Genomic DNA, 25,086 nt, shown 5'->3' with positions numbered 1-25,086 from the left:
CACTACACTACAGGATCATGACTTTTAAACCCCAACTGCAAATAAATGTGGCTTTAAGGTAGCAAAGCAGACGGTCTCAAATGTCATAGCTAGAAAATGAGGGGGACGGTGGGGGTGATGGACAGATACCAGGTGGCAAAAAATCCAAAGCTTTAGGGGCAGCTGAAAGAAACCCAACCCAAAGGCTGGGTACAGTGCCCTGGCGTTGGAATCTCTTGGCTTGAATCTCTGCTCTGTACCTGATCAGCGGCCTGACCTTGAACAAACAGCTCAATCCCTCTGTTCGTCAAGTTCTCTAAGTGGGAACAACTATGGTACTTAAAATTGTTCACATAACTAAACACGATAATGTGTAAAAGTCTCGCTACGAAAAATAAATAAGTCAGTCTTGCTGCGCTACCCAGCATACAACAAAAACTCAAGTCTTTGCAACTATTTTTCTTAATATTCCCGCTTCCATGAACCCTTAGGTCCCCACGGCGGCCAGAATTCAAACACAGCTCTAAGACTCACCATCATCTTCCCCTAGTAACTTTGTAAACTTCTCTTGGGATTTGCAATCCGTGTGGTGACAAAGGTTCCCTGTCTCGCGGGGACCGGGACGCCTCGCAGGAACTCATGCCTCTGGGGCGCGTCGAGCGCACAGGACCCGACTCACAGCCTGTGATCGCCAAGGACCTTCTACCATTAACAGGGTCAAGCTGCTCACAGGGGACACAGATGGGGCGGAGGCTCAGCCTTAGGCGCCTAAACCCAGAGCCCGCGATCGGCGATACCGCGGTGGGTGAGGATGGCGCCGACACCCTAAATAGCCAGGGTGGCCGAGTCAGGACACCCTCCCGGGCCCCAGTCTCTACGCCACCCGTAAACAAGGCGCCCAAGATCCGCAGCCTGGGTCCGCAACCCGGTCGGAGGTCACGCTCAGCGACCTCTGACCTCCCAAAGGGCGCGGTCAGGACTGGTTCTGAGGCCTAAGTGACACTGAGATTCCCCGCGGGTGCAAGCCGAACCGCGCGCCGGCCGAGGATAAGAGGACGTGAGGCCCCGGCGACCGAGGGGCAGAGAGGGGGATGGGGCCAAACTAGGCCGGCTGCTTACCGCGACCGCTGCGCTGGGGACTCCGGGCCCGGCGTGTCGCAAGGGCTCCCGCTGAGAAGGAGACGACGAAGGGCACGGGCAGGGAAGACCAAGTTCTGCTTCCCGCAGGTCCCGTCGCGCTCTCCCAGCCTCCAACACGGCCGCTGTCGCCACCGCCTCGGGCTTTATGGCCAAGGCTCCAGCCTCGCTCCCACTTCCGCCACCGCCGCCGCCCCGAGCGGAAGAGCCAGTCACGAGACGCTCGACGCCAGGGGACGGGGGCGGAGCCTCGCCTCAACCTTGCGTCACGTTCCGGCCACCTCGCACTTAGGATCGGATCACGTGGTATAAACATGTCTGCCCCCATACGGAGATCGCCATTTATGGGACCCGTTCAAAGAGCAGGACGGCGCCATGTTGGACCTGGGAACGCTTTCTCGCCCATCCCGTCACCTCAGAATAAACAATGCCAAAGGAGAGAGAATGAAGGTGAACTAGTTTTACAGCACTGTTCCTCTCTTGCAGGTGCTGATCCCTCAACTAAGTAGTCCTTCTGGATGCCCCAAGCTGTTCCATACGTACAAAGCTTGCTGTTGAACTGACCCCAAGGGGAAATCTTCAAGTAGTGACGGTTTCTGGAGGGCGGGGGGATGGTTTTGTTTGTTTGATTTTTGAGATATGGTCTCGCTATGTAGTCCAAGCTAGTCTCCACCTCCTGGCAATCCTCCTGCCTCAGCCTCTGGAACGCTGGAATTACAGGCATCACCACCACGCCTGGCTGGAGACAGTGTTATTTAATGGATTTCTAGAAAGAAAAAGAGGGCAGTCACACTTACTGTGCACTTTTTATACCACAGCTTTGGACTATCTCCATTTGTCCCTACTTTAACCACTTATGGGATGACCATTATCACCATTTCACTATGAGGAACTGAGACCCAGGACTTGGCTCTGCCTATCCAGTCCCACAGAGCTGATCCCTATCTTCTCATAGCCCTTTCCTGACTAGCTCAGGAGATCCCCGTCCTTTTGAAATCCTTCACTCCTGTAGTGGGTGAACAGAAACCTCCAAAAAGGTGGTGCTGCATCGCAGTACCGGTGACTGAGACTTGATTTGGGAAAGGATCTTTACAGATCATGGATCTCAAGATGAGCTCATCTAGATTATCTAGGTGAGACAAACATCCAGTGACAAGTGACCATAATTGACACACAGAGAATGGTGACAAACACCTGGACTCCCTCAACTCTGGGAGGCTGAAGCAGGAGGATTATAAATTCAAACTCAGTATTAGCAAAATAAACATTTAAAAAATCTGGGAATATAGTTCAGTGTAAAGGCCCTGGGTTTGATTCCTGGTGCCTCAAAAACAAAGACAAGACAGGCATGGTGGTACACACCGGTGATCCCAGCATGCAAGAGCCTGAGGTAGGAGGATCGCTGGAAGTTCAAAGCCTGCCAGGGCTACATAGTGAGTGCAAGGCCAGCCTGAACTACATATTGATACTCTGTCTCAAAAAACATACAAAAAAAGAAAACAACAAAAACATATGCGTGAAAGGGAATAGTGACACTCAACAACTAGGCCACACACACACACACCGAGAGGTCCCACTGGAGATTTTATTCAAAGGGTGGGAGGAGAGGGAGAGAGCAGAGAGAGAAAGATCAGAGACAGAACAGAGAGAGCAGAGAGAGGAGGAAGAAGCAGAAAGAGAGGAGAACAAAGACAGGAACGTCCTTTTATCATTTTTGGGCTGGGCTATTGCTTATTTATGAGGAGCGGGCTACCTTTAACCTATCACAGGCCAGGTTGCCTTTATGGGTTTGGTCCTGGAGAAACAGGTTTAACCTCTCCAGACCGCTGTGGCCTTGGGGGGGAAGGGAAACTAAGGATAAGAGCACGAGGTCTTTAAGAGCTAAGAAGTACCAGAAGAATGCAGCCTGTGCTGGCGGCCTCACAAAATAGTTTAACATAATCAATTCCCTAACATTGCATATATAATGATGCTCAGTCACTGAAAATTAAATGAACAATGGCACAGATCTGCACCTTTTTTCAAAACAGAAAATGGATTAGAGGTAGTATTATAGGGCTGGACATTTAGCTCAGTGGTTCCACTGCCTGCCTCTCAAGCACAAGTTCCCGAATTCAATACCCAGTTCCAAAAAAAAAAAAAAGTGTTACAGAGCAAGGAGCAGAAGAGAATTATGACAGTTAAACTGACCTTGCCATGTAGTTCAGGCTGGTTTGAGCTCATAGATAGCCCAGGCTGTCCTCAAATTTGAGCTGATTTTCCCTCCTGAATGCTGGGAAGACAGGTGTGTCGCCACACCCAGCCCTCAGACTAATTTGTCAGACTACTAATCCTAGCAATGAGGCTACACCCTTTGTGATTTAGTAACCTCTGGTCCTGGTTTAGATCCAAAATATCCCCCAGTCTGCCCCCTCCCGACGCCCAGGGATCCAATATCCCCCAGTCTCTTGTATCTGAAGGAAGGTGGGTCTGAAAGGGCAGATCACTAGGGTCCTGACCCTGAAAGATCTGTTCTTGTACCTGGCTCCTTCCAGATTACCTGTTTCCTGACAGACATGGGGTGAGCACCTGTCCTCCACCAGGCTCTCCCACCACAGATGGAGCCCACAAAAATCATGAGCTGGGGCCAGGGATTTAGCTCAGTGATTCCACTGCCTGCTTCCCAAGCCCGAGAACCTGAGTCCAAGCTCCAGTAGCAAAAAAAAAAGCCAAATCATCTTCTCCTTTAAATTGTGTGTATTAGAGGGTTAGTTCAGGGGTCACTGCACCTCCCTCACAAGCGCGAGGTCCTGAATTTGATTCCCAGTACCACAAAAAAATAAATAAATAAAATCAAATAAAATTGAATATCAATAAATAAATGTTGTAAGTATCAGGTATTTTGTCCCAGTAACAAGAAAGCCGATTAATACACTTCCCTGAGGGCCCTGCTCTCAAAACCATCACTTTGGGGGTGGAGTGTCAGCCTAGGTATATTCTGTGGGGCCAGCAAGGAGACACTAATATTTAGAGCATCAAAAAAGCCAAAGTTGCTGGACATAGTGCCGCACACCTGTAATCCCAGCACTCGGGAGGCTGAGGCAGGAGGATCCCCTCAAGTCGGAGACCAGCCTGGGCTACCCAGTGAGTTCCAGAGCACTCTGAACTACACAGTGAGATCCTCTCTCATAAAACAAAACAAAACAAAAAGCCAGTCAATCAGGACGTGGTGATGAATGCACTCTGAGGCAGGAGGATTGCCACAAGTTCAAGGCCATCCAGAACTACCCAGTAAGACCTTGTCTCCAAAAAATAAAAGTCAAACTAAGGAGCACAAAGAAAACTGGATACACTTCGGGGCTCCTCTGACAAGCCATACCATACCACTTGCTCCCCTCCCTTTTCCTCTTGGTCCACCCCTCCTTGCAGGCTATCACTCTGCTTCATGGAAGTTTCACCACCACCTGGGGCTGGTCTCACCAGAGGCTGAAGCAGAGATGAACACAGGCTCTTCCTAAATGGACTCACAGGGCCTTGACTTGCCCAGTGGTCGCCCACCAGAGCCAAGAAGTGGAGCCCAGGGACATGGGAGGCTGCACCTCCTTACTAGAGCCTGGACCTTAGATGACCCCCAAATGGAGGTCTTGACACAAGGTCCTGATAAGTCACCAAGTTGCCCAGGCTGGGCCTGAACTTGCCATCCTCCTGCCTCAGCCTCCCAGAGTGCTGTGAAACAGGTGCATACCACCGTACTGGGCACCGTACTTCACTGTCTGCAAGCTGATCCTTGTCAGGAGCATTTCTACATAAATTTGGGGGGAAAATCATTTCATAATTAAAGTACGGCTATAGCTGTCAAAGGCCCGATGTTGCCTTGCTCCAGAGCTGGCTATGGCATGAGGAAACATAATTCAGTTTTGCCTCTGGTCACAGCTGGGGCCTCAATGGTGATGCTGTGGTGTTCAAAGGCAAGATAACACCAGCTGAAGATATGGTGGTTCCTTGAGAACCCAGTAGTAATACAAAAAGAGGAAGATTTCACCTGGGCAGGGACAAGTTCCTTGTCAGTTTAATTCATCCCACCTACTGTCAGGGGAATTCTTTCCTTTCCACCCTCATCAACATGAGATTTGCATAGGCACAGGATCAGAGGTAAGATCACTGCCCGTTAAATCCAATTATTGCATGTGTGGCTAGCGTGGAGAGTACTTGTCTTTGCCCACTCAGAGGCACTGACCTCCCAGCCCCCCATCTACTTTGTTTTTTGCTTTTTTTTGTTTGTTTATTTTGTTTGTTTCTTTTGAGACGGGATCTCACTCTGTAGTTGAGAGTGACCTGGAACTCACTATACAGCCCAGGCTGGTCTCAAACTCACAGCGACCCTCCTGCCTCAGTCTTCCTCAAAGTGCTGGGATTATAGGCATGCGCCACCCCAACCCCCCCACCCGGCTAACCCCCATATACTTTGAAATTTCTCAAGTCTCTATTGACCCCCTTTCTAGGCAAAGTATTGTAGATAGGTAGGTTACTTAGAGTATCCAGTAGGCAGTTATACAGGGGCACCCTCAAGGAGCCAACATGGAGAACAATTAAGGCACATTTACTGGTTAGCATCATAAAAAAGGAAAAGAGGTACTACTTCCCCTAGATCTAAGTGGAAAATTCCTTATGTGTGACTTGTTTCCCCATTTGACCCCTATTTAATCAATATTACCTGAGTGTGGGCTAGGGATTTAGCTCAGTGGTTCCGCCGCCTGCCTTGCAAGTGCAAGGTCCCAAATTCAATCTCTGGGGGGGGGATATATATACATATATATATGTTACCTGACCGAATGTACTTGTAATCTTATTGGTTGGTCATGGTTTCTCCCGCCTCACTCCACCTTTTTCATTGGGTTTTATAGTTTTGTCCCACCTCGAACCCACCTCACCTCATGGCTCTGCTCCATTAAAAAACCCTGGGAAATAGGGTCCTGGGCAACCCACTTTCCAGTCCCCCTTCTGTCTCTCCTAGACAGAAACTTTCTTTCTCCATATAAATTTTCCTACTCTTGACCTCCATTGCTCCTAGAATTCATTCTCCGATTTTAGAGGGCATGAACTCTTGTTTCAGGTATCTAGTAGGTTTGGCGGTCACATCCCTTATATCAAGAGGATATCGACCTCAACTACGTCATCTCTGATGTTTGCTGTGGTGATAGGGAAGTTGACACAAATCCCATGGGGACTCAGGGTTTGGAGGAGCAGAGAACTGAAGTTGGCTTTGCCCCTCCTCAGTAGCCTATGCTGTGAGCTTGCTGGAAACATCTTTGGGCCCCAGGACCTCAGATGTAGAAACACAAATGCGGCGCTGAAATGTCATTTGCATCATCTGACATTCAGATTTTTTGGCTACATTTGACCAGGCAGCCCTGTGTGGGAAGCCGACAGCACTGGCCCTGGTGCCTGTTTGTTCCTCCCAAGTCTTTTTGGCCTTTATTTGCTGCCCCAGGGCAGGGCTCCCAGGAAAGGAGCCCCTGGCAGCTGGGCGTGGGGCTTTGCTCAGGGAAGAGCAGGCAGATCCAGCCAGATGTCTCTCTCACGTCCCTTGGAGAATCCTTACCGCAGAAACACAACCTAAGTGTGCTCTGCAGTGGGCTGCAGGTGGCAATTCCTACCTTCTCTCAGGCCTCAGGTGGATGAGGAGATCTGATGACTTTCAAAGGGCAGGGCAGCTATGCCACTCCTGTTGCACCCTGAGCTCTGCCACCCTGAGCTCTTGGGACTGCGGAACACTGTGGCTGTGGGTTCCCTGCGTGCTGTCACACGGGCTGGTGACATCTCTCCTGGTCCCACTGCACCCAGTTTGTTTGTTTTTTTTCCACCGCACTTATTTTTGTTTTGTTTTGTTTTTGACACTGGGGATGGCACTTTCGAGGCAGACGGCAGCACCACGGAGCTAAATCCCCCGCCCATGGCTCTGGCTCATTCCTTCTCATTGAATAAGATAAACTGTATTTTGATTATTTGCTCATTGGCTGGCAGACATTTGCATTGCTCTGTTTATGCCATTAGGAATAGCAAGATTCTACATCCCTACCAGTGCACACATACTGTGTGCTTAACATACAAGGAGTCCAGCGTTACTGAGGATAGAAACATCCTCAGGTGACAGATAGGGATGAACACCCGCCTCCCCACCCACAAGTGCCTCTGCAGACCCCTAACCCTGTGTCCACATGGCCAGATTCACACGTTCGGAGTGGTCCTTCGCCAGGCATCATGGCACGTGCCTGTCATCCCAGCACTTGAGAGGCTGAGGCAAGAGGATTGTCCCGACTTCAAGACCAGCCTGGATAGCCTGGATTACACAGCAAGACCCTGTCTCAGAAAAAACAACAACAAATTTTTTTAAAAGAAGAAGAAATGTGGCTTCTTGCGTACATGTTCAGCATCTCCCCAGAACTCAGCTCCGAGCCGGGCGTGGTGGGGCATGCCTTGTGATCCCAGCACTGGGAGGCCAAGGCAGGAGGATTGCATGGGATCCTGGGCGCCATAGTGAGTTCAAGGCCAGCCTGGACTACAAAGTGAGACCCTGTCTCAAAACACCTAACCAAAAACAACTCAGCTTCAGGAGGTGGGTGAGACCCCTGTGCTTGGAGCCTCTCCGGGGTGCACAGTGGGTCCTCCATGCCTGGACCCTGCCCCCCCCTTCCCAGAAGGAATTCTTGCTTTTCCTGTAAGACGAGTCTGGCAAGGTGCCTTCTGCGGTCACTCATCTGCGGGACTAGAGGCTTCCCAGGATCCTCCACAGACAGGACAGAAGGGTGCTTCCCTGAGACCCAGGGTCCAGCCTCTCTCACCCAGTGGCTGCCAATTCCCTGGAGACATTCTGTCGCTATAGCTTGAATGGGACCACACCCACTTTATAAAAAGAGGTGTGGAAGTGACACATGTGTGACTGCTCACATTCCTTCTGCAGGAGCCAGCATGTGCCCACACCTCAGGGCAAGAGGGAGAAATGGGGTGGCAGTCCACATTTTGTGGACAGCTTTCTACTTGTGCCATAAACACAGCATAATAAATGCCAGAGCTAAAAAGCAAGGCACCAGGGTAGACCAGGAGAGGCACTCAACATAGCCCCGGGGACAGTTGTCAAGAAACTTGACCAGCAAGCTGCGCACACCTGTGATCCTAGCATTGGGAGGCTGAGGCAGGAGGATTGCTGTGTTTTCCAGGGAGGCTGGGCTATACAGTGAGCTCCAGGCCAGTCTGAACTATATTGTGAGACCCTGTCTTGAAAGAAAGAAAAGGAAAAAAACCTTGTACATGTGACTCAACAAAGATGAATGACTGTCCTAAAGAAGGCTAAACTAAGACCGGGGATGTAGCTTAGTGGTGCTACCACCTGCCTTGTAAGCACAAGGTCCTGAGTTCCATCCCCCGTACCCAAAAAAAAAATCATAATACCTTTTCTTAGCCACTGCAGGATCATGGCAGCTATACTCCCATAACAAAAGGCAGACTAACAAGAGAAAAACACAACAGAGTTACTTAATCAAAGTTTGATGTGATGGGGAGAGTTCAGAACAAAGACCCAAAGACTCAGGGAAAACTGACTCACTTGTTTTGTTCTTTGAGAGAGGGTCTCATTATGTGACCCAGGCTGGCCTTGAACTTCCGGTGATCCTCCTGCCTCAGCCTCCCCAGTATGGGGATTATAGGCACCCAACACCATGCCTGCCCTCTCTCTTATTTACTATTTTGAGACAGGGTCTCCTTAGGTTGCCTTGCTACCCAGGCTGGGTTTGAACTTGCAGTCCTCCTGCCTCAGCCTTTATTCTCGAATAATATGCTTTAGATTCTTTTTTTGTTGTTGTTTTTTGAGACAGGGTCTCACTATGTAGTTGAGACTGACCTAGAACTCATTATGTAGCCCAGGCTGGTCTCAAACTCACAGTGATCCTCCTGCCTCAGCCTCCCAAGTGCTGGGATTACAGGCGTGCGCCACGACGCCTGGCTATGCTTCAGATTCTTGCAAACTTTTCACGGCTTTCAAAAGTTCTCAGAGTGCTGATTCTGACATATCTGTCAGTTTTCTGGTTAATTTTGCAAGGAAGATGATTTTTGGAATTTTTTAGACTTCCATTTTCACTGACCTCACTTACCACTACCTGCCTTTTAAACTTCAAAATATGCCTTGAACTTCTCCAAATGGGGCTAATTAGTCTAAAGTGCGCCCTTTCCCGCAGGATCAGCATTTCCTCCTGTGTACATTGCTGTTTCACCACTGCCTGGGAGCAGCAGGTACATGAAGGCTCCAGGGAGGGCTCCACGTACTCTCTCTAGAGCCTCCCACACTCCCTCCTCCTGACCTTGTGCTCAGGGAATTAGCATCAGCAGTTTGAGATCAGCCTGGTGCATAGAAATTGACAAAAGCTATGTAATATTCCTCCCCACATCAACAGGCATCTTTTTGTTTTGCTTTGTTTTGGATTTGTGTTTTTTGTTTTGTTTTGTTTTGTTTTTGTTTTTCTGAGACAGGGTCTCACTATGTAGTTGAGACTGACCTGGAACTCACTATGTAGCCCAGGTTGGTCTCGAACTCACAGCGATCCTCCTGCTTCAGCCTCCGGAGTGCTGGGATTACAGGCGTGCACTGTCACGCCTGGCGGGATTTGATTTTTGGAGACAGGGTCTTTCTGTGTAGTTTATACTGGTCTTGAACTCACTATGTGGCCCAGGTGACCCCAAACTCATGTCAGTCCTCCTGCCTCAGCCTCCTGAGTACTGGGATTATAGGTGTGTGCTACCAAATCTGGCTAGATTCTTAATCTGAGTATGATTATATAATCATTCTCCACTTAGCATGACTTTAATGATTATACACTGATGTATAACTGTCACCTTTTTAATGTTTGCAGTGTCACTTGAATGAATGAACTACTATTTCTTTAACCCCTCCTATAACCCCTCCTATGCTGACTTCCAGTTTGATTGTTTCTATTGTCTCACCATGAGGGTTATCATCATGTAATGAGCTTTCTGTGGCTTGTTGAACCCCCTTTAAAGCTTGGGATGCGCTATGTATGGTGGTCATACCTGTAATCCCAGTTACTCAGGAGAATGAGGCAGGAGGATTGGAAGTTCAAGGCCACCCTGGGCATTTAGTGAGAACCCATCTCAACAAAATAAAACAGGAAGGATTGGTGATGTAGCTTAGTGCTCCCTGGGCTCAATGCCTAGGAGGAGGAGGAAGAGGTGTGTGGGGAGGAAGAGCTTGTAACAGGCCATCTTGACAAAAGGGTGGTCAAGATGAAAAAAAAAAATACACCACCTCATAGAATCATCAATCCCTTTATTTATTTCCTGTTCTATGACTGAGCAGAGCACCTGATGCAGGAACCCTGAAAGAACATAGAACATGGACCTTTATGGATATTCACACAAACATGCTGTATTTATTTATTTTAGACAGAGTCTCACTATGTATCCTAGGCTGGCCTTGAACTTGCAGCCATCTTCCTGCCTCAGCCTCCCAGGCGCTGGTATTACAGATGTGTGCTACCACACCTGGCAAAAATTAACTTTTCTGACCTATGAATTAAAGTATATACACTTTTCCTCCATGTATTTTGAAAACATCCCAGTTATATTGCATCATAAGATACGCATATATTTAATGTTAAAAGTATTAAGTTGTTGAATTTAAGATTTTAAACTGTGCCAAGAATTTTGCTGTCGTGGTTCAGTTGTCATCTTCTCTACCTCCCTTCCTCTCTTCCTCTGCTTCCTCCTCCCCCTTGTTGAATTTAAGATTTTAAACTGTGCCAAGAATTTTGCTGTCGTGGTTCAGTTGTCATCTTCTTTCTCTACCTCCCTTCCTCTCTTCCTCTGCTTCCTCCTCCCCCTTTTTCGTTAGAAGGTTGGGAACTAAATTGGCCCAGACAGTGCCCATCCTAGCAGAACTTGATGGTACATGGTATGTGCTCTCCTAGTCAAGTGTGGGAGGCAAATATGCAAAGAAATCAGGAAAGAAAGTGTGCAGGAGGGCCGGGGATTTAGCTCAGTGCCACTGTGCCTGCCTCGCAAGCTCAAGATCCTGAGTTCAATCCCGGTACAAAAAAAAAAAAGAAAGAAAGAAAGAAAAGAAAAGAAAGTGCACACGAAAAGCCATAGGAAGCAAGATGCTGCAGTAAACGCCTGTAATCCCATCACTGATGGAGGCTGAGGCAGGAAGATCAAAAGTTGGAGTCACCTTTGGGCAGTGTAGGAGACCCTGTCTCAAAAAATAAAAAAATATATACATTGTACTAGTCACATGCCTCAGTGCAGCGACGAAATTCCTGACAGCCACAACCTAAGGAAGGAGAGATTTATTTTGGCTAATGATTCAGTCCCTGGTCAGATGGCTTCAAGGCCGAAACTGGACGACTGAGGGACCTGGTGGAGAGAGCTGCTCACCTCCTGGGCCCAGGAGGCAGAAGGAGAGGGGTGGAGCCGGAGAGGGAGAGAAATTATCTAGGCCACGCCCCAGGGATCGCCTCTCCTGACCAGGCCCTGCCTCCTGACTGGTCCGGCCGGGCACCTATCAGCTTCCTCCCCAAAGCCTGGCCTATGGTTGCAGGAGGCCTTGGGAGACACTTTAGGTTTAAATTAAAACATGTCTATGGTGTAGTTCAGTAGTAGGATGCACTCGGGTTCAATCCACAGTACAACTAAAAACCAAAGCACAATAAAACTATAGGAGGCAAGAGTGGACTTTTTCCTCCGGGAGATCAGGAGAACTTTTTAGAAGTGGTAACCACAGTCTTGGGATGGGAAAGCAAGAAAAAACATTCCAGCAAAGGCCCTGGGTGCTTGAAGCATCCCTAGAGCTCTATCCAGTTTGTGCTACCTAACGAACTGCCTAAGACTGACTACTTTTTTGTTTTTTTTGAGACCGGGTCTTGCTCTGTAGTCCAGGCTGGCCTCAAACTTTCAGTGATCCTCCTGCCTCCTGCGTCCCCAGTGCTGGGATGACAGGCGTGCGCCACCAAGTCCGGCAAGACGAGCTACTTCCTTTTTTTTTTTCTTTTGGTACTGGGGATCCAACTTTGGTCTTTGCGCTTGCGAGGCAGGCGGCGACACCACCGAGCTAACCCCTGGCCCAAGACGAACTACTTTCTAAAGAGAAGGAGCTATTTTTCTCACAGATGTGGGAGCACCAGCAGATGCAGGGGCTGTCTACTTCCCAGATGGCATTTGGTGCTACGGCTCAGGCAAAGGATAAGGGTCTCACATGGTCCAAGGCAGAAGGGCCGGACGGCTGACTACACGTGAGCCTCTTTCAGAAAGACCTTGACGCCATTCTTCGGAGAGGAGACTTCCTGGTCTGATCACCTCTTAAAAGCCCCACTTTTTGTTTTGTTTTGCTTTGTTTTCTTTTTGTGTGTGTGTGTGTGTGTGTGTGTGTGTGTGTGTGGTGATAGGGATCGAACTCAGGACCTTGCACTTACAAGGCAGGCGGGGTGCCACTGAGCTAAATCCCTGGTCCAAGACCCTGGCTCTTAATACCATGGCATTATCACTTCAGGACACTTGAATTCTGCAGGAGACACATTCAAACCATAGCACTTAACAACGCAACCAAGCACAGGACGCTCGTGGGTTGAGGTGCTCGTGGCTGCAGAGGTGAGCCAGGCCCAGGGCTGGACCAGCAATGGAAATGGTGGTTCTCTTGCCTTGGGATCACGGTTCTCTCTTGGCCTCCTGACTACCTCTTTCCTAAAGGTGGAAGAGGCTGTCCTTTTACAGTGGGCTGGTTCTGTTTGGGTACATTCTTAGAGGCCACATAGATCCTCTCTTCCAAGCCTGCCAAGATTTACTAAACCTCCAATTGCCTGTGTTAAATTCCTTTCTAACCAGGTGTTGTGGTGCACACCTGTAATCCCAGCACTTGGGAGGCTGAGGCAGGAGTAACTCCAAAAGTTCAAGACCAGCCTGGTCAATGCAGTGGCTACGCAGTACAAACTGGCCAGCTGTACTCCACATAAAACATAGTTCTCCTGCAGAGCTGTTGCTGTGTGTCCACAGGGAGCATGGATACCACCACTCCAAAGGAAAGGTTTCCAGGCCTAGGCTGCTGCCGGTGAAAAGCAGGCCACTTAGGAGGACAAGCTGGGGCAGTGTGCACACCACCCATCCTGTGGGACCTGCTCTGGGAGGTAACTGAGCCTTCCACACTTGAACTCTAGGGGAGGGCTCTGCAGTCCAGGCCTTGACTGGATCTGTGGAGGGTCTGCAAAGACAGAGTAAGAAAAAAATAAAACAAAAACAAAAACAACTGAGTAAAATTTCTGTGACCACAGGGATTTGGGCTTTGCCCTTTCTCTAAAATACATGGGCCAATCAAATTAGAGACTGGGGGATGAGGGGGTGTGTGCAAAAACAGAGGAGCCAGTGTGATGATGCATGTCTGTAATCCCATCACTCAGGAGGCTGAGGCAGGAGGATCACGGAGTTTGAGACCAACCTGGGCTACACAATGAATTTGAGATCAGCCTGGACTACATAATGAGACCCTGTCCAAAAAAATAAAACAAAACAAAAAAACAAAGAGGAGAAAGTCGAGTGATTATCTAGTGTCCATCACATTAGTCCACTGTGACGCACACACAAACACACAGACATCACTACCTTTTTGTTGTTGTTGATTTTTTTGGTACCTGGGATGGAACAGAGGAGTGTGCGCTTGCCAGGCAGGCATCACACCACTGAGCTAAATCCCTGGCCCTGTTGTTGTTGTTGTTGTTTTCCATGCCCTGGGATCAAACTCAGGCCCTTGTGCTTGAGAGGCAGGCGAGCCACTACTGAGCTAAATTCCCAGCCCCATTGTTTTGTTTTTTGAGACAGGGTCTCACTATGTAACCCAGGCTGGCCTTGAAATCAAGGTGATCCTCCTGCCTCAGCCTCCTGAGTCCTGTGGTTACAAGTGTATGCCATCATACCAGGCTTTTTTTTTTTTTTTTTTTTTTTCTTTTTTAGGAGCTGGGGATTGAACCCAAAGCCGGGCAAGGTCTCTGACACAGAGCTACATCCCCAGCCCTGACAAGCATTTTGAATTGTAATCATTGTCTTTTATTTTTAGGGAGAGTATAGATCTATTTAACCTGTGAAAACCAGTTTTTGAGGAGTATTGCTTATGACTAGGCTATATTTATTTGTTTATTTATTTTTTGAGACAGGGTCTCACTATGCAGTTCAGACTGCCCTGGAACTCACTATGTAGCCCAGGCTGGTCTCCAACTCACAGGGATCCTCCTGTCTCAGCCTCCTGGGTGCTGGGATCACATGTGTGCGCCACCACGCCCAGCTTGACTTGGCTATATTTAAAAGGAAACCTACAGAGACGAATGCACATCCATGTTTATAGTGGTTCAGCTCATGATAGCTAAATCTTGGAAGCAGCCTCTATGTCCATCAGCAGATGAATGCAAGAAGAAAATGTGGTATTTACACAGCATGGAGCACTGCTCTGCCAGAAAGAAGGGTCAACTTGAGTCATTTGTGGGAAATTGGGTGCACCTTGAGACCATGATGTTATGTGAAATAAATCAGACACACAAGCTTCAATATCGCATGTTTTTTCTCATATGAGAAACTCAAAGTATAAATAAATTTAAAGCAAAATAAATGGCAGGTAATAGGAAACAGAGACAGGCATTTTACAAAAGGAAAGGGACAAAGAGATGAGGGGAGGAGGGGACGGAAACTAAAAAAATGAAGATGTAGCCAGGTGTGGTGGTGCACACCTGTAATCCCAGCACTCAGGAGGCTGAGGCAGGAGGATCTCTGGGAGTTCCAGACCAGCCTGGGCTACGTAGTGAGTTCCCAGTCAATTTCAGCTAGATAGTGAGACCCTGTCTCAAAAAATAAATAAAGAAAGAAGGAAGGAAAGAAAGATGTGTGGTGTCCCTGTACTGACTCCCCGCCATGAATGTGACCACCATGTATTGCAACATACAGTGCTAATATTAGTAATGATAATAATAATAAAAGTGAGCCTGTCATGGGGCGACATCAGGCAAACACCAGCAGAACTGATGGAGGCCTGGCCCAACCCATGTGGGGCAGGCTTGTCCCTGGCACTGACCACCCACTGCAGGACCATATTTAGGTCTCACAACTGTAGGAGCTGCTCATTTTGTCCACACATTGGGATGGAAATTGAGGGCCAGAGGCCAAAGTGAGCTGTGAGAACTGTGTGTCACTGGTGGATAGTGACAGGTTGGGAGCCCTGGGTCCACTTCCCAGGCTCCCTCCCACATCTTATCTGTCGTATCCAGATTCTGAAAGCTCCAAGACAAGTATCTTTGTTTTTTGTTTTCTTGTCTTTTTGAGACAGGGTCTGACTAGGCTGGCCTTGAACCCACAATGAGTTCCTCCTGCCTCAGCCTCCCCAGTGCTAGGATTATAGGTGTGTACCACCACACCTAGCCTAAAATGTGTATCTATCTTTGGAGAACTAATACCACTCTCTTTAAAATTATTGCAGAAAATAAATAAAAAATAAAATTACTCCAGGAAATTGCAGAGGAAGGAATTCTCCTGAATTTAATCTCCAAGGCCAGCATTACCCTGTGTGGTAGATTAGCTAATGTCAATTTGTAATGCCCAGCTGAACTGAATCAGTGTGTGAAGGACCCACCTGAGAACTGTTGCCAGTAGCCTAAAAAGAGATGGAAGGGAAGATTGAGGGCTGTTGATTTTCTAGGAGAAGCTTGCGGTGGATGGTTTTCCTGATGCGAAACTGGCTGTTCTCATTGGAGGAAGAACTCAGGACCTGGCTGTCACTAGAAGTGGCTGCTGTTCTACTCAGGGGAGCTCTGGTCTTTACCGTGAACATCACCTCCTGGCTCCAGTGCAGATCCCTCAGCCTGGTGGCACAAATCCTTCAACCCACCAGCACAGGTTTTCCAGCTTCCACCACGGACCTTTGGGCCTTCCTGGTTCAGATCCTCAATACAGACAAGTAGGAGTTTTGCGGTGGGCTCTAGGCCACTGGCTGGACTCATGGGGGACATTGCCTTGGACTCTAGGCCTTCAACTGGACTTGTGCAGGACATTGTAAAGGGATCCGACCCTTGGCTGGATTCTTTGTGGCTCTAGTGTTTGGCTAAATCTCTTGTACTCCTCTGCATTTGATCTTTTTGGGTGAATATTATAAAATCATCTTATAAATTATGTGTCCTGTGTTAAATCTATGTCCCTTGAAAAACCCTGATCACAACACCCTGATACCAAAACAAAAACAAAAACAAAAAACAAGCCAGGCCAGGTGGCACATACCTGTAATCCCAGCCCTTGGGAGGCTGAGGCAGGAGGATTGCCACAAGTTTGAAGCCGGCCTGGGCTACATAGTGAGATCCTGTCTCAAACAAAACAAAACCAAGCCAAAGACTTAACACAAAAAGAAAGCTACAGGCTAATATCCTTGATGGTTTTTGTTTTTGTTTTTGTTTTTTCGGTACTGAGGATCAAACTCAGGACCTTGCAAGGCAGGCAGCATCACCACTGAGCTAAATCCCCAGCCCCTTAATATCCTTGATGAACACTGATAAGAAAATCATCGAGATACTAACAGATGCAAACTGATAAACCATTAGGAAGAGTATTCACCATGATCAAGTAGGATTCACCCCATGGGTGCAGAAAGGGTTCCACACACAACAAGCTATGAACGCAACAGACTGCACCAGCAGGATGAAGGACAAAAGCCCAGAGATCATCTGAATAGACACAGGAGGGCACGGGGTGCAGTTCACCAGTAAGATCTTGAACAGATTAGGTGCATAGAAAAGAATCTCAACATAGCAAAGGCCCTGGCTTATGAGCCCAAGCCTGACATTCTGTGAGAGAAAAAAACAAAACAACAAAAAAACGGGAGGTTTTCTAAGATCAGGAGCAAGTATTATAGAATAGGTAGGTTAGTTAGATATCACGTAGGCAGTTAGACAGGGCAACGTACAAGGTGTGCAATCAGGACACATTCACGGCAGACCAGCACTGTAAAAGAAGAGAGAAACTACCACACCCAAAGAGGATGAATAGCAGTGACTGATATTTTATTTGTTTTTGTTTTTGGTTTTTTTTTGTTTTTTTTTTTTGAGACAGGGTCTCACTATGTAGTTGAGTCTGACCTGGAACTCACTATGTAGCCCAGACTGGTCTCAAACTCACAGCGATCCGCCTGCCTCAGCCTCCCGAGTGCTGGGATTACAGGCCTGCGCCACCACTCCCAGCTACTGACATTTTAAATAGGCATCAGTCACTTGGGTGGGGGACCAAGATCTTTCAAGATCCTAGCTTGTACTTTATAGCTTGCTATGACTTGCTTTCCCATTGGATCCCCATTTAATCAATATTACCTACGTAACTGTACTTATGATCTTACTAGTTGCCTATAGTTTTGTCCCACCTCGAACCCGCCTCATCTCATGGCTCTGTCCCATAAAACACCTTTGAGAAGCAGGTTCAGCGGGCAGCCCGCTTTCTGGTCCCCCTTCTGTCTCTTTTAGACAGAAGCTATCTTTCAATAAATTCTTTCTACTCTTAACCTCCACTGTTCCTAGAATTCAATTACATATATAAAATTTGGGGGCGGGTTCCAGGGATCAAACTCAGGACCTCCCGCCTGGCAGGCAGGCGCTGTGCCACTGAGCTAAATCCCCGGCCCTCGTTCTTCAGCTTTAGAGAACATGAACCTGTGTTTCGGATGTCTAGCAGGTTAGGGAGTTAGATTACTCCCCTACATCACAAGGATGCACACGTTTATCTTTGATGTACTATAGTACTGATGCCCCCCCCCAGAGGGATCAGGCAGGAGGAGGAGAGAAAGGGCAACCAAACTGGAAAAGAGGAAGTCGGGCTGTCACTATTCGCAGGCGACCGAATGAAACATTCTACCAGAAAACAATTAGAACTAAGTGAAGTTGGAGGATACAAAATCAGTATACAAAAATCAGCATTGCTATGTACCAATAACCAAGCACCTAAAATAGAAAACAAGAGAGCCATCTCATTTACAACCCTTCTAATTGCTGGCCCTGGTGGTGCACACCTGCGATCCCAGCACTCCCGAGGCTGAGGCAGGAGGGTTGCTATGAGTTCAAGGCCAGCCTGAACTATACAGTGAGACCCTGTCGAAAAAAAACAAAAAACAAAAAATACTAAGTGGGCCGGGGCCCGAGTTCGGTCCCTGGTACCCCCCCAAAAAACCCTAACTAAATAAGATCGTATCTTTGGAGAAGTGACAAACTCTACCGGTCCACTTCCTCCTCGTGGTGATGTTGCCCACTGATCCTGCTTCCCCTTTGATCGGCTGCTCAACTCCAGAGAGCTGCGGAAATCCCTTTCCTGCACCCTTCTTTCCACTTCCCTGACAGCGCTACTTTTACATCTCTGATTATGTAAGTAAATAAAAACACACAAATATGTACACACGGACAGCTGGCTGGGGTCTTTGTGTTTCGTTTTTGGAGATATGGTAGACAGCAAAGTTAGTCAGAAATTATTACAAGGCAGTTGGACAAAGCTGGGCCCTCAGCATAGAAAAACAATTGGATGCACGTTCACTGGTTAGCATTACAGAGACACCAGGCTGGGGATTTAGCTCCGTAGTTCCACCGCCTGCCTTGCAAGCAAAGGGTCCGGAGTTCAATCCTGGTATCCTGGTATCGAAGAGAAAGAAAGAAAGAAACAAAAACAACAACAACATTATAGAGACACCAATAGGCCCATAATACACCCACTTACTTCCCCTAGGGAAACATAACCGTGACTGATATTCTAAATAGGTACGGGAATGAAGGCCCTAACCCATGCCTTTCCATCCCTTATGGAAAAACCTTTGTTCATTCCTTCTACACTTGCTACTTTTTTTGTTTGTTTGTTTTTTGAGACAGGGTCTCACTACATAGTTGAGACTGACCTGAAACTCACTATGTAGCCCAGGCTGGTCTCGAACTCACAGCGATCCTCCTGCCTCAGCCTCCCAAGTGCTGGGATTACAGGCGTGAGCCACCATGCCCAGCTTACACTTGCTACTTGACCTGCTTCCCCATTTGTTCCCCATTTAATCAATGTTACCTAAGTGACTACTTGTTGTGATCTTATTGGATGATCATAGCTTTGTCCCACCTCATGTTTACCTTGTGATTTTCCCATTCGATCAATATTACCTAAGCGACTGTACTTGTAATCTTAACTAGTTGACTACAGTTTTGTTCTACTTTAAACCTGCCTCACCTTGTGGCTTTGCTCCGTAAAACCCCTCTGGTAAACAAGGTGCCTGGGGAACCCACTTACCAGTCACCCTTCTGGGTCTCTTAGACAGGGGAAGCTGTCTTTCTCTCAATAAAATTTTCCTACTCTTAACCTCTGTTGTTTCTGGAATTGTTGGATTTAAGAAAACAGGAACTCATGTTTCCGATATCTAGCAGGTTTGGGAGTTACATTTATTCCCCCTATGCCAGAGATAGGGTCTCACTATGTGGCCCAAGGTGGCTGGGAATTTATAGCCACCCTCCTGCTTCAGCCTTCTAAATTCTGGAATTATATTTTTTTTTTTTTTTTTTTTTTTTTTTTTTTTTTTTTTTTGGAGGCAGGGTCTGGCTTTGTTGCCTATGTTGCCCAGGTTGGCTTCAAATTAAGGATTTTCTTGCCTCAGTTTCCTGGGTAGCTGGGACTAGAGGTACACAGTGGCCTTGCCATTTGACTTCTAGTTTTGAATGTTTCTTTTTTTCTTTTTTTGCAGGACTGAGGATTGAATCCAGGTCTTTGTGAGTGCTAGGCAAGTGCTTGACCATTGAACTCCATTCCCTAATTTGTGTGGGTATAAATTCTTTCCCTTTTTTTTTTTTTGTTGTTGTTGTTTGGTATCAGGGATCGAACTCAAGTCCTTGTGCTTGTAAGGCAGGTGTTGGAACCACTGAGCTAAATCCCCAGCTCTCTAATTTTTTTGTTTTGTTTTGTTTGCGGTTGCGGGGATTGAACTCAGGACCTTGTGCTTGCGATACAGGCACAGTGCCACTGAGTTAAATTCCTGGCCCGTCTATTTTTTTTTTTAATCAAAGTGAATGCACAGGATTAAAGAAACCTCAATAGCACTAAAGACTTTTAATGAAAGAGCCGTCTCACTGTTACACCAAATCACGAAAGGTTATATAGACTCACCACACTCTGAGCCGTATTTGAATCCTTTTGTTGCCAGTGGCAGTTGTGTAGAGTGGCTTGAGTTGGAAACCTCTAGACAAAAAGTGGCTTGCAGGTTTCTTTTAAGCAGCTCTTATAGTTGGGGAGGGCTCAGGGAGACGGGGAGCACAAGCAGAATTTTACAGGAGCAAAACTTTTTTGGGGGTGGGGGGTGTCAGAGGAAGTTTCACACAGTTTAAACAAAATATCAGCAGAGTATTCTGTTTACAAGGTTGTAAAGATAACATACAGTTGGCCCGGCCTGGCGTCACACGCCTGTAATCCCAGCACTCAGGAGGCTGAGGCAGGAGGATCGCTGTGAGTTTGAGACCAGCCTGGGCTACATAGTGAGTTCCCAGTCAATCTCACTACATAGTGAGATCCTGTCTCAAAAAACCAAAACCAAAAACAAAAAACATATAGTTGCAGACTGCTCTACCAGATGGGATGCCGTGGTCTGTCGTGCATTAACTAAGGGGGCTCCCAAGGAGGGAAGGGGGGACAACCACCCAGAATCACCCAACTTTTCACAAATGGAGTCAGGTTGACTAGCACACGGCCCCTCCCGGTCCCCAGGACTGCCGCTCAGGGCAGTCATTCCGACAGCTGCTTCTATTTTTGTTTTTTATTTGTTTTGAGGCAGGGTCTCAACTATAGTTCAGGTTGGCTTTGAATTCACTATGTAGCCCAGGCTGGCCTGGAACTCAGGGTGATCCACCTGCCTCAGCTTCCTAAATGCTGGGATTATAGACACGCACTGCCACACCTGGCTGACAGCTGCTTCTTTGGTTGCTGTCATCTGTGTTTTCCTGGGATTTGCTTTACAGCCATAAGTGATGTGCTTATCCTGCTATTTCTGGTGACATCAAATTTGGATGACAACTGACTTTCCACTTGGTATTGAGGATTTAATTTACTTACATCCTGTCCACCCCTGCTCTTTCCAATAGATTTAATTATTAATTTTAGTTCCTGTAATTTGGGGCTTAGGGTTTTGTCTCTTTTTTTGTTTTTGTTTTGAGACAAAGTCTCAACTATGTAGTCCAAGCTGGCCTTGAACTCAGAGATTCTCCTGCCTCAGCCTCCTGAATGCTGGGATTAAAGGCATGCTCCACAATGTCCAGCAGAAATGGCCCCTCCCTGACTTCCTCCTACCCTGTCTCCTGTGCCCTTCTTCCCTCAAAGCAAATTAGATGAAGAGTCTTTCCCATTGTGGGCAGAGAAGTTGAATCTTGTTCCCCAGCCAGCCAGAGAGCTGGACATGTTACTGGAATCTTACCTGCCTTGCTCAGAGCTGTCCAGGAAACAAATTCTGCTTCCTGCCAGGCCGACAGTGGATCCCAGGCCTGAGGTCCAGGGCATCCTGCGCCATCCTGGGAGCAGGTGCCACAGAGGCCTGATATCCGAAAGGTGGGCCTTGCTGCGTCCCCTCCCTCTCCAGGTCTTACCCTTTGTCAGCCCCATTCCCACAAGGCTGTGCTTTCTGCCTCAAACCATAAACATAACCCATTTTCCCTCAGTCTTTGGATCTCCTGAAGACTCCTATATCCTATGTCACATAAAGCTTTTTCAGTACCGGGGCTTGAACACAGACTCTTGGCACTGTGCTACTTCCCTAGCCCTTTTTAAATTTTTCATTTTGAGACAGGGATTTGCTAAATTGCTAAATTTCCAAGGTTGGATTTTAACTCAGATCATCCTGCCTCAGCCTTCCAGACTACTGGGACTTCCAGACTACCGGCACACCAGGCACATTTTTTCTTTTTTTTTTTTTTTTTTTTTTTTTTGAGGCAGGTTCTCCCTTTGTAGTTCAGGTTGGTCCTGCACTCACTATGTAGCCCAAGCTTGCCTTGAACTCGAAGCGATCCTCCTACATCAGCCTCTGAGTGCTGGGATTATAGGCTGAGCCACCACACCCATCATAGTTTTTGTTGTTTTAATGTCAGAGTAGTACTCCATTGTGTATGGATGTCAAATTTTCTCTATCATCTGTTGGTGGACATATAGGCTGCTTCCTAGATTTGTCTTTTATGAGTTGTGCAGCTGTACATATGGGAGTGCATGGATCACTGTAACATGACGTCTTCAGATCTTTCAGGAAGATATACTTTTTTTTTGGTTCTAGGGATTGAACTCAGGACCTTGGGCTTGTGAGGCAGGCGTGGCGCCACTGAGCACGGCCCTCAGAAAGATATACTTCTAAATCATGCTCCTTAAAATGAGAAATATGGCCCTTTTCTTTTCTTCCCTCAACCCAGTAGCTGGAGTTAGATATGGTGTCAATCAGTTTTTGTTTTGTTTTTTGAAACAGTCTTGCTACATAGGCCAGGCTGGCGTGAAACCCACAGCAATCCTCCTGTCTCAGCTTCCTTAGTGTAGGGATTACAGGCAGGCATTACCACACCCGGCAGCAATCAGTCTTCACCACCTAAACCACTGCGATGCTGAGGAGGTGCTGACGCATTGTGACACAGGGAAGGTTCCTGCCCGTTTTCTCGGACTTCTAGGACAATTCACTTCACCTTGATGGCATCACTGGTATTCACACCTTGGCCCTCAGCTGGATGTGTCTCCAAGCTCTAAGCTTTGTAAACAGTGAGCCTTGGCCAGGAAGAAGAAGTTAACCACAGCAGAAAGGCAACACAGCCACAGCGTAGAGACTTCCTCATGTAGCAACCTCAGTGCCAACTGGCTGCTGCAAAGCTGAATGGGAAGAGAGGGCCGGGGATGTAGCTCAGCGGTTCGGTGGCCTGCCTCGCAAGTGCAAGGACCCAAGTTCGACCGCCTAAAAAAAAAAAAAAAAAAAGAAAAAAGCTGAATGGGAAGAGAAAAGCGGTGGCTTTGCTGCTGCTCAGATTTATAGTCTCAAATCTTAAAGGACATCATACACCTGTGTGTGCATGCAAACACACACACACACACACACACACACACACACACACACACGACAGAAATATCTCAACATGTTAAGCATGAAGATTCTGATCCCAGAGTCCAGGTCCCTGGCAAAGAAAAAAATGCTGAAAACAGCCAGGAACTCTTTTTTCCCCCCAATACTAGTGATTAAACTCAGGACTTTGTGCTTGTGAGGCAGGTGTGGTATTACTGAACTAAATCCCTGATCCATTGTTGTGGACTTTTTTTTTTTTTTTTTTTTTTGGTACTGGGGATTGAACTCAGGTCCTTGCACTTGCAAGGCAGGCCACTAAACCGCTGAGCTAAGTCCCCAGCCCTTAAATCCCTGATAGAACCAGAAACTTTGTAGACTCAAAGTTGAGGAATAATGACGCTATCTTATGGAGGTCACTTAATTAAAAGCTGTTACTTGTTTTTATTTCTTGTTTTTTTGTACCAGGGATAGAGCTCTGGTCCTTGAGCCTGCAAGCCAGACAGCAGAACCACTGAGCTAAATCCCAAGCCCTTTATTTCTTGGTTTTGTTTTGCTTTTTCAGACAGGGTCTCACTATGCAGTTCAGTCTGGCCTTGAATTCACTGGGTAGCCCAGGCTGGTGGGAGACTGCTCCACTGAGTATGCCCCAAGCAGGCTGTATGGAGTTAACCCCACAATTGGCTCAGTTTTGGGGGGTTGAGACAGGGTCTCACTATGTAGTTCAGACTGACCTGTAACTCACTGTGTAGCCCAGGCTGGTCTGGAACTCACAGCGATCCTCCTGCCTCAGCCTCCCGAGTGCTGAGATTACAGGCTTGCACCACCACGCCCGGCCATTGGCTCATTTTAAGAAGTAGTCCAACTGAAGCCTATGAGAATCAGGTGCACAGGTTACCATAACCTCTCTGCCAAAGGCCACAGCAGAGACTGGAGAGACAGTCTGTGAAGCTGTGGGGCTCAATGTCAGACAACACAGGAGCTGAGGTCAGGGTAACTTGCATCCAAATTCTGTGCCGCAATTAAAACCTTCTTAACTAGAAGCACAAGGTTATTTGCTAACTGTAACCCTGTATTTTGTCTGTTCTCTTCCTGTGATTTGTCACTTTTTTTCTTTCAGTATCGGGGATTGAACTCAGGACCTTGTGCTTGTGAGGCAGGTGGTGGCATCTGTTCTGTTCCTAAATCAAGAATGCTTTGTCGGCCGGGTGTGGTGGCGCACGCCTGTAATCCCAGCACTCCGGAGGCTGAGGCAGTTGGATCGCTGTGAGTTCGAGACCAGCCTGGGCTACACAGTGAGTTCCAGGTCAGTCTTGACTACGTAGTGAGACCCTGTCTCAAAAAACCAAAAAAAAAAAAAAAGAAAAAAAAAAGAATGCTTTGTCTTTTCCAAGCCTTGCCAACATCAGTAACATGTCCATAGCAACTACACATCCCCTTAGCAGCCCCTTTACCCTAATCTGATCATGATGTCATCAATAAATAGCAGTGGCATGGACTGGCCAGGGTCTTTGCTGGTTGCTCAGCTCTGGCTGTCCTGGCTCCCCATTTCTCTGTCTCTTTGTGTCTTTGAGTTTTTCTTTTTCTTCTTCTTTTTTTGCTACCAGGGATTGAACTCAGTACTTGCAAGGTGGTGCCACTAAGCTAAATCCCCGGCCTCTGAGTTTTTCTTTAAACTTTGCATCATAGCACTGAGCAGGAGATTGAATCCCAATGCAGGGGTCTCTGATACAAGATGGCCTCAAACTCTCAGCCTCCCCAGGGATGGGATTATAGGCATACACTAGCATGTCCTACTGTTTTTTTGCTTTTTTTAAAACTCGGGATGGAAAGCTTAGAGGCAGGCGTGGTGCCACTTGAGCTAAATCCCCGGCCCATCTGGTTTTGATTTT

General features: G+C 47.4%; 1 protein-coding gene across 1 annotated transcript in view; it reads right to left on the bottom strand.

Annotated features, from left to right (window-relative positions):
* Rab7a (RAB7A, member RAS oncogene family) overlaps positions 1 to 1,294 on the bottom strand; it is a 64,226-nt gene extending 62,932 nt beyond the window's left edge. Inside the window, exon 1 of the mRNA XM_010617473.3 lies at positions 1,099 to 1,294. The gene's annotated coding sequence lies outside the window, so the exon portion shown is untranslated. The remainder of the gene's footprint in view (positions 1 to 1,098) is intronic.
* Between the last annotated feature and the right edge of the window lie 23,792 nt (positions 1,295 to 25,086).

This window comes from Fukomys damarensis, unplaced genomic scaffold (assembly GCF_012274545.1).
Source record: "Fukomys damarensis isolate Sample0158 unplaced genomic scaffold, DMR_v1.0_HiC HiC_scaffold_37, whole genome shotgun sequence".
Lineage (NCBI taxonomy): Eukaryota > Metazoa > Chordata > Mammalia > Rodentia > Bathyergidae > Fukomys > Fukomys damarensis.
This window is presented reverse-complemented; position numbering and strand designations above follow the sequence as displayed.